Here is a 13227-nt window from a genome sequence, read left to right on the forward strand (position 1 = left end):
AAATAAAGGCCAACCCCAATGAATACAACAGGGCGGGATGTCTGGCACTGGATCTACGTCAGGCATTTGACTTCCTAACATGGGAGTACATGTTTGAGGCCCTGCTGTGTTTCAGCCTCCCCCAGGATTTTTTGCGGTGGGTACACCTGCTCTGTGCTGAATCCACGGCTAGGGCGCATACTGGATGGTATATCTCCCCAGAATACGCAGTACACAGAGGTACTAGACAAGGATGCCCTCTTTCCCCCCTCCTGTTTGTGCTCGCACTGGAACCACTGGCTATAGCGCTGAGGCAATCGTCAGATGCTTTAGGAATACCCCTGCAGGGATCAACACACCTTATTTCAATATATGCTGACGACATCCTCATATATTTGCGTGACTTGGAGGGTGAGGTGAGCCCACTCCCTGAGGTATTCTCCACCTTTGAGACCATATCGGAATTGGCAATTAATGCAGGGAATTCACATGCCTTTTATTTCCAAGGGGGACTACGTCCAGACATACTCCAATTCGGTACCTATCAGATACCTGTAGCGCTGGATACATTTAAGTATTTGGGTATCCACGTATACAGGACTCCTTTGGACCAGTTGGAGGGTAACCTAATGAAGGCCATTGCTTCGCTGCGCCCCAGCATCTCCTTTTAGACGTCCCTGCCGCTGTCAGTGATGGGGAGGATAGCCATCTCCAAGAAGGTGATGCTTCCCCGTCTATTGTATTACTTTGTTAATTTGCCCCTGATGGTGCCTCAAACCACATTCCGCACCCTAGACACATTGCTGTTGGAACTTATATGGGGTGGGGGGCAGGCGTAGAATGAGCCTCAAGAAATTGCAATTGGCATCAAACAAGGGAGGGCTGGGAGTCCCTGATTTCCGAGCCTATTGCTATGCCTCCCAATTACAATGGCTGTCTTTCTGGACGGCAGGCAGGAACCTACAAGAAATAGGCTATAATGCACAAGACTTGGAAAGAGGCACCCTACACAGTATGTTGCTCCCAAAGATGAAACTACCCCTAGAGGGCCCATTGCTGTTAATGACGGCACTGAGGTGCAGGAAGAAGGCCCTGCAGTACACCTCAACCACGATCCCTTACGTGACCAATATCCCGCTACTGAGACTGCCAAGTATGGGTGGTAAAACTTACGTCGACTAGACTACAGGATTGGATAGATGTGGGAGTGGCAGAGGTGGGTTCTTTCTTCGAAGATGGTGTACTCCTAGATCATGATACATTTGTGAGAAACACCGGGGCTCCTGACCGCCTATACTTATTGCATGCAACGATAGCGCACTACATCAAGACGACATGGGCACCCCAGCGTAGCGAGCCCCCACAACATGACTTGGTACATCTACTTTATTATATGGGAAGGGGAGGACACCTAGTTAAATGGCTTTATACAGGCATCCGAGCACAGGCTTCCATTAGCCTTACGGACCTTCGTGTAAAATGGGCTGAAACTACAGACACAGTGATTACAGATAAAGCCTGGGAAAGCATTTTGGAACATCCCAAGAGGGTCTCCCGAAATGTCAAACTCAAGTTCATACAAACTATGGTGCTCCATAGAGCTTATTTAACCCCGAAGCGGATACAGTGCATGTTCCCAGAGGCCCAGAACTGCTGCCCGAGATGTAAGGAGGAGGAAGCGGGCTTTTTTCATATGTTATGGGCCTGCCCACATATTAAGGATTACTGGGGACACATCCGGAATATGCTGGGCGAAGTGACACATCTCACAATAACAGACAACGTAATAGAATGCCTACTGGGCCTACGCAAGCGCACTAAGGCCCAGAAAGTTCACCTGCGTTTCCTAGACTTAGCGATTATATTGGCGGTCAGAGCAATTACTATGCGATGGAAATCCCCGAGGAACCCCCACTTCATATATGGAGAGAGGAGGTACTTAGATGGGGCAGCGCTGAAAGCACTGCGCTTAGGCGGGAGGAGGCGCGAGGATTGAGGAAGCGTCCCATATCCATGGAATGGGACGTCCTGTTAGAGGATCTCACACAATTGGATATCCCACTTACATTTCTGGACCCAGTCTCCTGATTACTTTAACCAATTGTCACATAACCAGTGATGACTAGAGCAAATCATGTGGAACGGTCCCCGTTGCACTGGGTGTGTAGGTTGAACACAGTGATAACTCAAAGTTATGAGGCGGAATAGGTGGCAGAACACGGACGGACCAGGAAAAGGGAGAGGGAGGGGGTGGTGGTAGTTAATTTAGTTTAGGGGTCGAAAAGTACAGATACGTGACAAGGTTTCTTGGGGACATTGGTAACTAATTTGGTTAATTCTATATGCTTCATTTATTTGTATCATAACTTTTATGTTGTGTAAATGATGGATATCACGATTGAAGTTGATAAATTTGTTTACGGAGAGAGATGGGATAATGATACACAAAAAATAAAAATGCCATGAGTGTTGGATAAACTGTACTGTACTCTTACTAACGGCTCAATAAAGTGTGTTTAAAAAAAAATTAATATACATATGAAGCATAAAATTTAACATAAATAATGCAGCACCATAAAAGCATGATTGCATAAAACAGCAATAATAAATGTAGTAGGGGGGCGGAGCTTGCCGGCATCGATGGCGGATGTGTGAGCGCAGCGCTCTCCGTCTCAGCCCACACAAAATACGCATACTAATCCTGTGCTGCTGAGCTGCTCGGAGCGGCTGACGGGGGAGTCCCCCTGGAACCCGGCGGTGCGAGCGGCGGTCCTTTGCCGCCACTGGAGAAGCCGTACGGAGCGCTCGAGTGAAGCGGAGGCGAGCGCGCCGGACTAGGCCATCATCCCCGGGCTGCAGTGAGAGCCTGCCCGGGGAGCGTGATTCGACGTGCGGCCCCGCCGGGAGACGCGGACCCGGTCTCCCGGCATTTCTGGCAGGGAGGCGGCGGCCTGACTTGGCGGCGGTGAGGACGGCCCCGGGGAGTGCTGGGAGTTCTGGAGCCCCCACCCGGGTAGGGGTGTGCCGGTTGTGCCCTGACCCCGGCCCTAGCGGCGACCAACGGCTGTAGCGGCGCCTACATCGGCCCGGAGGCCTCAGAGACTCCTTTAGTACGCGGCCACTGAGGATCGAGGAACCACGAGCGGCGGCGCCCCCTGCAGCGGGCCCTGAGACTGGCCGCCGGGCTCCCACGGGTGCGGCGGGGCTGCTGGGACTGGCGGAGCGAAGTGGAGCCCCAGCCTGACAGGCGACGCTCATCGGTGTGGCCCCCAGCACCTGCAGAGATCCGGAGGGGGTACCTGGAAACGTTGCGCCGGATCGCCGCCTTGGTGAGTGTTGCCTGCTTTGTCGGCCCTGGGGTCGTGACGCTCGGCTTGGGCCAGTGGCCCTTGGGAGGCCCGTACGTGGAGAGAGGAGGCCGCAGGTGCTGTTCGTAGCGGCGTACGGCGGACCGGCGGACCCGCGGACCCGCGTTGGGGCCTAGAGGTGCCGCTGCCCCGGCCACAGGAACGCATTGGGCGGTCGCCCCTGAAGGGAGCCCGGTGTCACCGTCCTGTTGGCCCCTCGCTTCCCCGGACCCCGGGGGCCTCCGGAGCTTGCTGCGATGCCTTGTCCGGGGACTGCGGGCCGGACGGCGCGGCGGCAGAGAGACGCTGACATGGGGAAAGGTAATAAAACGCAGCCCAAACTCTCGTTTGATCCGCGCAAACCTAAGGGATCTGCCGGCACGGAGCAGGTGACGCCCGCTGGCGGCACGGACGCGGAGGGCTCGGCAGGCGCGGACATCAGGGAAATGCTGGTGGTGATGGAGAAGGGCCTGCAAGGTAGCCTGACCGCAATTGACGCCAAATTGGATGCGCTCACATATCGCATGGACCGCATGCCGGAGCGCGTGGACAAAAATTCGGAGAGACTTGATGGGGCCGAGAGGAGAGTCACGCAGGTGGAGGCGGCCCAGACGGAGTGGGACGCGGACCGCAAACAACTTAGCAAGCGGCTGCAGGTCATTCGGGATAAGTCTGAGGACCTGGAGGCCCGCTCTAGGAGATCGAACATTCGCATTACAGGGGTGGCCGAATCGACCTCGACCGGGCGGATGGAACTTTTTGTTGATAAACTGCTGAACACCCTGCTGGGGGAGGACGTGTTCTCGCCCATGTTTGTAGTTGAACGAGCCCATAGATCGTTGGGCCCGCGCCCCAAGCCGGGAGCGCCAGCGAGGCCAATCATCGCGAAGCTCCTGAACTACAGGGACAGGGATGTGGCGCTTCGGATGGCCAGGGAAAAGGGCAAGCTGCAATACGAGGGCATGGACATCTCGATCTATCCGGACTTCACGGCAAAAGTCCAGGAGGAGAGACGCCAGTTTGCACCGTACAAACAACAGCTACGCGACCTTGGCCTGGACTATGCCATGCTCTACCCGGCGAAGCTCAGGATCAATAGGCAAGGACACTCCCACTTCTTCACTGACCCGAGGGAACTCCAGAAATCACTGAAGGTATGGTCTCGGGAACTGCAGAATAGCCCCAGGGGTTCAGGGGGCACACCAAAGACGGCTTCGGGCCTGGATGGACAGGACTAGGTACTGGTGGGAGGCCGGGCATCACATGCAAACAGACTGTTGGCCTTATCTGCTGTTCGTGGGACACGTACTGCCCTGGTGGAGTTTGGGGCGCTTGGCACTGCACAGACAGGCGCTGTTGATAAACCGGCATTTAGTCGCTGAAGGGTGCCCCTTCTGATGAGACATTTCTTTCTTTTATTTTACCTTTTGTCCGGGGTCATAGAACGTGGTGTACTTCTAAATCCCTCTGGATCTGCACGCATGGGGGTCTGGGCGGTGGGTTGGCCATGAGGCGGGCTGGCTCACCCGCGGCGCGTGACGAAGCGGGGCCCTACTTGGGCTCGCGTGCGATGTTTGCTTGATTGGGCTCGGGTCTGGGTGGACTTGGGCGAAGGTGAATTCGGGGTGTGGGCCTTTCGGTGTTGCTGGAGCTGCTCCGTCAGATAGCATGGTTGACTGCGGAGGGTGGTTGTGGGGGGCTCACTGATATCCTTGCAGGAGATGGGATGGCAGCTAGATGCGCAGCAAGGCTACACGAGGGCTGGGCGGCAGAGGTGCGCTATTCTCTGGCTCTTGGCCAGGTTGTGATTGTTGCAGTGCCTGGTAACCTCGGCCCTAGCGCTGTTGTCCAGCAGGGCCCTTGCGGGGGCTGGTTCGGGGTATGTCTGAGGGGTGTGCTTGTTTTCTTGGGGGGCGGGAGAGTGGAAGGGGGCACTGTCTGGCCAGGTTGGGGGAGGTCGGCTGTGGGCGGGGGGGCGGGTTGGGGATTGGGGCGGGGGGTTCGCACGCACTGTGGAGTGGTAGGTCGTTTGCTTCCTTGTTATGTGTTTGGCTTGAGTTGTCTGCTGATGGTCGGTGGATGGCACTTTGCGCTGGAACTATTGGGACGCATCCGCTGTAATGCAGAGTATTTGTGATGGGAGACCCTAGTGAACTGATAATGACAAAGAGTCCCTAAGGGCGCTGACATGGAACGTGCGGGGGTTGAATGATTTTCGTAAACTGCGGAAAGTGCTGAATTTCCTGCGTAGGCATCACATTGATCTGGCGCTCCTCCAAGAGACACACCTCCCCCTCACGAGCCACATGCTAAATGCGAGCGGATTGGCGGGTAACAGCGCTGCGGCAGGTTTCACCTCGCACTCCAGAGGTGTGGTCACCTGGGTGAATCCCCGATCCAATTTGGCGTTGACGGTCCTAGAGGCGGACTCGGACGAGCGTTATTTGATCGTCCGGTGCGCAGGGAAGGGCCATGATTTAGTAGTGGTCAACGTGTATGGCCCCAACTACGACAATCCTGAGTTCTATGCGGCCTTGGCCGCCACTTGCCGTCGCTATACGCACGCCCGCATGGTGTGGGGGGGTGACTTTAACTTCACGTTTGACCCAGCTCTAGATCGCTCTTCTGGGCCGGCGCGCCGCCCGGCGGCTGCTGCCTTACGCATGCAGGCGGAGCTCACCAGGCTTGATTTGGTGGACGCCTGGAGACAAGGGCACCCCGGGAAGGGGGGATTTACGCACTACTCTGCGTACCACGACGTCCACACTAGAATAGATTACTGGCTGACGTCACAGTCGCTACTGGCGTTGGTCAAGGGCTGTGTGGTCCTCCCGCGTACACTTTCGGATCACTCCCCGCTACTCCTAATACTAGATACTTCGGTTAAACGTATCCCTCCATTCACATGGAGGCTTCCGCCATACTCGCTATTAGATGAGGTGTTCCGGGGGGAACTGGCGGACGATATAGAGACCTTCTTTGATAATAACTTGGGCTCAGTCCAGAGTTTTCACACGGTCTGGGACTCGTTTAAGGCCTACATCAGAGGCATGGCTATGGCCAAGCATTCTGGGGTCCTAAAGTCTCTACGGGGGAGACTTAAGATTATAGAGGCTCAGCTAGCAAAGCTGGAAGAGAGCCAGCAGTCGTCTGCGGACCCCGCGGTGGCAGCTCAGATTCAAGCGTTAGTCTCGGAATATAACCGGGAGGCGGACAGGGAGGTGCAACATATGGGCATATATGCTACGGCCCGGACGTACGGGAAGAGTGAGCGCCCGGGCTCACTACTTGCAAGGATCATGCGGAATAGCAGGAAGCCCCTGGTCGTCGACGAGTTGGTTACGGGGGATGGCACGGTGGTCACTGGGGAGGAGGCGATCTGCGCCGAGATTAGGGACTACTACGCGGGGCTCTATACAGCCAAGTCCGCTCAGATGGAAGAGGAAATAGAGGATTACCTCAGTTATATCAAAATGCCCTTTTTATCCGACTCTCAGAGGGAGTTCCTGTCGCTCCCCATACAGCAGGATGAGATTTTGGAGGCACTGGAGGGAATGAGGTCTGGCAGCGCCCCCGGGGCTGATGGGCTGACGGTCGCATTTTATAAAGCATTCAAAGATAAGCTTCTCCCCCATCTGATCACCTTATTCGACGGCATATGTCAAGATGGCTACATGCCGGACACTATGCGCGAAGCGCTGCTAGTCACCATTTTGAAACCAGGTAGGGCCCCTAATGTGTGTGGATCGTACCGGCCGCTCTCACTCATCAATGTGGATGCAAAGTTGTACGCCAAGGTGCTGGCCACGCGTTTGGCGCTGTTGGTGCCGGAACTTGTTGCGCCGGAACAGGCGGGATTTATACCTGCCAGAAACCTTATATACAATATTCGCACGGTACTGGGGACCATGCAACACGTGCGCCCGGAAAACAAGGCCTTAGCCATTTTTCTGGATATGGAAAAGGCGTTCGACTCGGTGGAGTGGCCCTTTATGGTACGGGTGCTACGTAAGATTGGATTGGGAGAGCCCTTTTTGCAGATGCTGGGAGCACTATACTATCAGCCCACAGCCAGGCTACGAATGGGCGACCGGGTTACTGACGCCTTCAGGGTCAGCAGGGGGACCAGGCAGGGCTGCCCTCTCTCCCCCCTCCTTTATGCCCTAGTGGCGGAACCCTTGGCGTGCGCTATCAGGGAGTACCACCGATACGAGGGCATTAATTTTCCCACTTACCAAATTGGCATTTCCACATACGCAGACGATACGCTGCTATATGTCCGGGACCCGGAGGCGAATCTCTCGTCCATACTGCGGGAGGTGGTCAGGTTCGGGGCGCTGTCCGGCCTCAAGGTGAACTGGAGCAAGTCCCTGGCGTTTCCGTTGACGCCGGTCACGGTGCCGTTCCCAATGGATTACCCACTGCAAAGGACAACGGACTCGGTTAAGTACTTGGGGATACGATTACATAAAGACCCTGAGGTGCTACTCAGAGAAAATTATGGAGTGGCATACACCAAATTGGTTGACGATATTGAATCGTGGATTCGACTGCCCCTATCCCTGCTGGGCAGAATAGCCATTATGAAAATGGTCATCTTACCGAGATTCCTGTTCCTCTTCACCAACATCCCCATCGTATTGTCTAAGGCCTTTTTTAAACAGCTGACCCAAACTCTAATTCGGTTGGCCTGGGGTGGCAGACAGCCTAGAGTCCAATGGAAGGTGTTAACTCTCCCGTACGAAATGGGCGGACTGGGGGCGCCGGACCTGGAGAGATATTACAGGATAGCGCAGGCTGCGCATCTCCACGCGTGGATACACGCCGGCACGGACGTCCCCCATGTCACCTTGGAACGTCTGTTCGCAGACCCGCTCCCATTGCCCGCGGTCGTTTTCCAGCCGGCTGGCCGTTCGGTGGGGCGACTGGACTCCCTCCAAGCCACGACTCATGCATGGCAGGCGCTCATGAGGGCGCACGACTGTGCACTTCTGTACTCCCCCCTGCTACTGGTGGAATGGGTGCTTTGGCTCCCCCCGCTGAGGGAGAGGGGAGTGGTTCAGGCATTAGGCGCCTTGGGCATTACGCGGATGGAGGATTTGTTTGCGGATGGGGTCGCCAAAACGTGGGACCAGCTCGGGCTGGCTCAATCTACCTACACGCTCCTGCAGCGCTTTCAGTTCCACAAGGTTCGCGGAGCGCTGTCGGTCGTGCTGGGTTCGGGCATGGCAGAGCCCCCGGAAGTTCCGGAACTCACCTACATCATCAAAAAGGGTAGCGCCGCCCAAATTGATCTCTAATCTTAAAAGAATGGGAGACCGGCAAACGGCGCGCACGTACACCACGGCGCGGCTAGCCTGGCAGGGGGACCTGCACTTAGAGTTCACAGACGAGATGTGGAGGTATTGCTGCACCAGCACCAAAACGATATCACTCAACGGCCGGCACAGATTAGTACATTTTAAATACTTACAGAGGGTGTACTATACCCCGGAAAGATTGCATAGGTACGGGCTCAGGTCATCGGCAGAGTGCGAGCGATGCCATTTCCCAGTGGCAGACTTTATGCATATGGCTTGGCGCTGCCCTGGAATTGCTAAGTTTTGGGTGGAGGTGTTCACTGAGTTGGGCAGGGTCTTAGACACTGAGATTACCCCCAACCCTGCCTTGGCGCTACTGGGGTACTCCCGACCTCTTCCGGTGGCGTTGCGACGCTTAGTGGATATGGCGTTACTCATCGCTAGAAGGGTCGTTGCAGCCTGCTGGATGAGGGGGCCCCTCCCCACCAAGAAACGGTGGGCCAGTGATATGCTGTATTGCAGTACACAGGCTGAGACGTATAGCGAACTGCTGCCGCCGAAAAGTCGTCCCAAGAATTTCTGGGGGCTATACAAAATGTATCTGACGGCGAAGGCCCCGGTACAGGCTGACGGGGGGAATACACAGGGGGAGGAACTTGATGTAGGTGCTCTTGCTGAGTGCGCCCCAGCTTCTGATCCGGATTTGGGATGACTGGGTGGAGGAGTTACGCTGGCTCATGAGCTGACAAGGTCGTTTGTCCGAGGGGCGTGGGAGAGTGCATATGGTAGGACACACAGGGTCCCCGGGTTGGAGGCAACTTGAGAGTGAGTGTGGGGTACAGTGTGGACGGCTGACTGGTGATGGTAGAGTGCTGTGACTGACTGGGCTGAACCGACTTGACAGTGGACACACATAGGCGAGAAAGGATGACCAGAGGAGACAGTGAACGTGCGATGGGTGGGTGGGGGGGTGGGGGATAGGGGTTGTGTTTGGTTTTCAGGGGAGGGTGGCCGGGTTCGACAGTCCAGGCTGACTGCCGCTGACTCACCGAGATACCTATGGACTACTATATCTGCTGGCAGTGGCGCAGAGGCAATGCACAGTCGGACTCTGTAGGAAGTGCTCGCCACATGCTGGGTAACTGAGATGCCGCCGGTCCTCCGGGATGTCGGCTGAATGGCTGTGTGAAGTGATAGTGTGGAGACCCGCCCGTCTGGGCGGTGTCATGTTATTGTTAAAGTGAACAGTGGGCAGTTTGCCCTGTGTATCTCCTTCCTGCTAATAAAGGTTTTTTGAAAATTTAAAAATAATAATAATAATAATAATAATAATAATAATAAATGCAGTAAGCTGTGCTTGAGTTAATCTTGCATGTTTCAAGCAACAGAATATCAAAATGTCATAACATATGGATTATCGTAAAATCACTTACATTGGTTAAGAGGGATGCATGTTGATGATTAGTCATGATACTGAATATGCCAATATAAAATTATGCAGCTTTAAAAAGAAAAAGCAGACATAAAAATAATCCATAAAAAATCTTCAGTTCTTTGATACTGTCTCTGTCGCAGGTTAGAGTTCTGCTTTTTCTGGGAGAGGGTCACTCTCTTTCTCCTATCCCTCATCAGTTGTCATGAGCAAGCCCATGTCAACCCTGTCAACAAAAGGTTTTAGCCTGTTCACATGAAGTACCCTAAGGAGACTTCTGGGAGTGCCAAGGTCTACCAAGTAGTTGACCTTACCTTTTTGTTCAAGTATGGTGTGGGGTCCACTCCATTTGTCCTTGAAAGCTGCTGAGGCCACAGGCTCCAACACCCACACCTTATGACCTGGCTGGTAAACAGTCAGGACAGCCTTTTGGTCATGCCAAGCTTTATGGAGTTCTTGGCTTGCCTCCAGGTTTTTGCGGGCCTTCCCATCTCTCTTTCACCAGACACAAGGACCCCTAACTGGATGCTCAAACAGAAGTTCAAAAGGGCTGTAGCCAACCCCCTTCTGAGGGACCTCTCTGTAGGCAAAAGAAGGCAGGGTAGTAGGACATCCCATTTTCGCCTAAGCATTTCTGGGAGGCCCATGATCATACCCTTTAGGGTCTTGTTGAATCTTTAAACTAGCCCATTGCATTGAGGATGGTAGGGTGTAGTGAATTTGTAATTCACTCCATTCTCTTTCCACATTGCAGTTATATAACTTGGCATTAAGTTTGTACCTCTGTCAGTTAAAACCTCCTTAGGGAAGCCCACTCTGGAAACAAATCCTAAGAGGGCCCTTGCGACCACAAGAGCTGTAGTGGTCCTAAGGGGAATAGCTTCTGGGTATCTAGTGGCATGGTCCACCACCACTAGAATATAACTGTGCCCAGATGTTGTTGGAGGGTTCATGGGACTAATAATATCAATTCCAACCCTCTCAAAGGGAATGCCAACCACTGAAAGCGAAAATAAAGGGGGTCTTTGTGATGCCACCTGACTTACCACTGGCTTGGCAAGTGGCACAGGAGCGACAAAACTCCTTAGTGTCCTCAGACATATGGGACCAGTGAAAGTGAGGGACAAAACTGTCCCAAGCCTTGCTTTGCCCTAAGTGTCCTGCCAGAGGAATATCATGTACTAGGGTGAGTAGGAAACCTCTACATTTCTGGGGTATAATCATCCTACTGGTGGCACCAGGCTAGGGGTCTCTACCCTCTGAATAAAGGAGCCATTAGATCATATGGGACCCACTGATATTCCCTAAGGCCTCAGCAGCAGCTTGCTGCCTGAGGAGTCCAAGAGAAGGGCAGGTTTTCTGCTCCAAACTAAAATCTGCTCTGGAAGGGCCCCCTGCCCCCACAAAATCAACCTAATTATGCTCAAATTCATCTGAGGCAGTACATTCACAGAGGCTAGGATCATCTTCCTCAAGAGACTGATCATCACTCTCAGTTTGGGGGGAAGGCACAGCCTTACCCCTTCTGCTCCCCCTCTTTGAAGGCACCTGGTCCATTGTTCCAGGATTCAGGGCCTGTTCAGTGGAAGGCTGCTTGGCTTGTGACCTGTTCACAGCAAACACGCTTGCAGAGATGCCCAATATTTCTGCATGAGTCCTGAACTCTACTTCAGCCCAGGCTGAAGTTTCCAAATCATTGTTCGACAAACAATCTACAGGTAGGACTGAAGATACCACAACCTTTTTAGGTCCAGTTACCCCTCCCCAGCTGAGATTCACAACTGCCAAGAAATGGTCAGTCCTGACATTGCTAGTATTGGTCACTTGGTACAGTTGTCCAAGTATGATCTGGTCAAGAGACAAGATTCTCTGTCACCATAGTGACACTGGCACATGTATCCCGGTAGGCCATGGCCTCTTTTCCATTTAGTAAAGGCTGCTGCCTGTACTTGCCCAAGTTAGTGGGACTTACCAGTAAGGTGGCAAGATCCATGCCACCATCACAGACGAAAACAGCCTGAGCTGCAATTCTGACTAAGTCAGAACCCACCTCAGAATCCAAGGTTAACCCCACTAATCTCTAGTTTCCTGTACCACCATTTGCACTTGTGCCAGGGGGAGCAGTTGCCTTAGGGGCAGTGGTAGTAAGAGTAGTCTCCTTGACGTTTGAACAATCAGCATCCTTTGTCCAATGGGTTTTCGTCTTACAAAAGTAACACCAATGTTTCCTCTTTCCTTTCTTGGATGTTTGTGAATCCCCCTTCCCCCCCCCCCCGCCACACCGATGTAGGTTTTTAGGGCCCCTGGGAAGACTCTTTCTTATCTTTGCCCTTGTCCCCACCCTTATCCTGGGATTTTGAAGAATCCTGTTTCTTCTGTTGTTGGACCCGGCCTCGTAGAATGGCCCTCCGTGCCCCCGCACCACCGAAACCTGGTACCTACAGCCCAAGCCCACGGCCCAGCCGAACCTCCCCACCAGGACACACGCACCGACCCGGACATCCCCGTCCCTGGCCTCTCTCCTTTTGGCCACCCCGGGCCCGCGTGCCCACTTCATGCACCAAGATGGCCGCCCGGCCCCAGCGCGACCCGGGCCTAGAGGCGCCACTCCGGCTGGAGGACATCACGCTTCCAGGGATTGAGAGAGGGAGGAGCAGTTTCTATCGCACCTCTGAACTCCCCTGGGACGATGGGTTTCGATCGGCCCTCCGGCCTCCCTGAGGGCTGGCTCCATGCCTGCTGGGTGTCTGGGACTCCTCCCGACCCGGCCCTGAAAGGATCAAAAGACTATAGCAGGAAATCCCGACAAGCGACCCCCAGGTGACAAAGACCCCTGCCTGCACAGACTCCGGACATCAAAGAGGGGTCGACCTATAACAAGGGGTGCTCTGGGTCTGTCCGGCAGATTCGACGCTGGAACAACGAGAGCCTGCCGACGTGGTCGCGGCTCCTGGAACTTGAACCCACCTGAGCCCTGCTGAGTGACTCGCGGCTCCCTGAAGATCGTAAGACCTCCGAACTTGTACCTGAGCCCTGCTGAGTGACTCGCGGCTCCCTGAAGATCGTAAGACCTCCGAACTTGTACCTGAGCCCTGCTGAGTGACTCGCGGCTCCCTGAAGATCGTAAGACCTCCGAACTTGTACCTGAGCCCTGCTGAGTGACTCGCGG

The sequence above is a fragment of the Triturus cristatus genome, chromosome 2_2 (assembly GCF_964204655.1).
Source record: "Triturus cristatus chromosome 2_2, aTriCri1.1, whole genome shotgun sequence".
Taxonomy (NCBI): domain Eukaryota; kingdom Metazoa; phylum Chordata; class Amphibia; order Caudata; family Salamandridae; genus Triturus; species Triturus cristatus.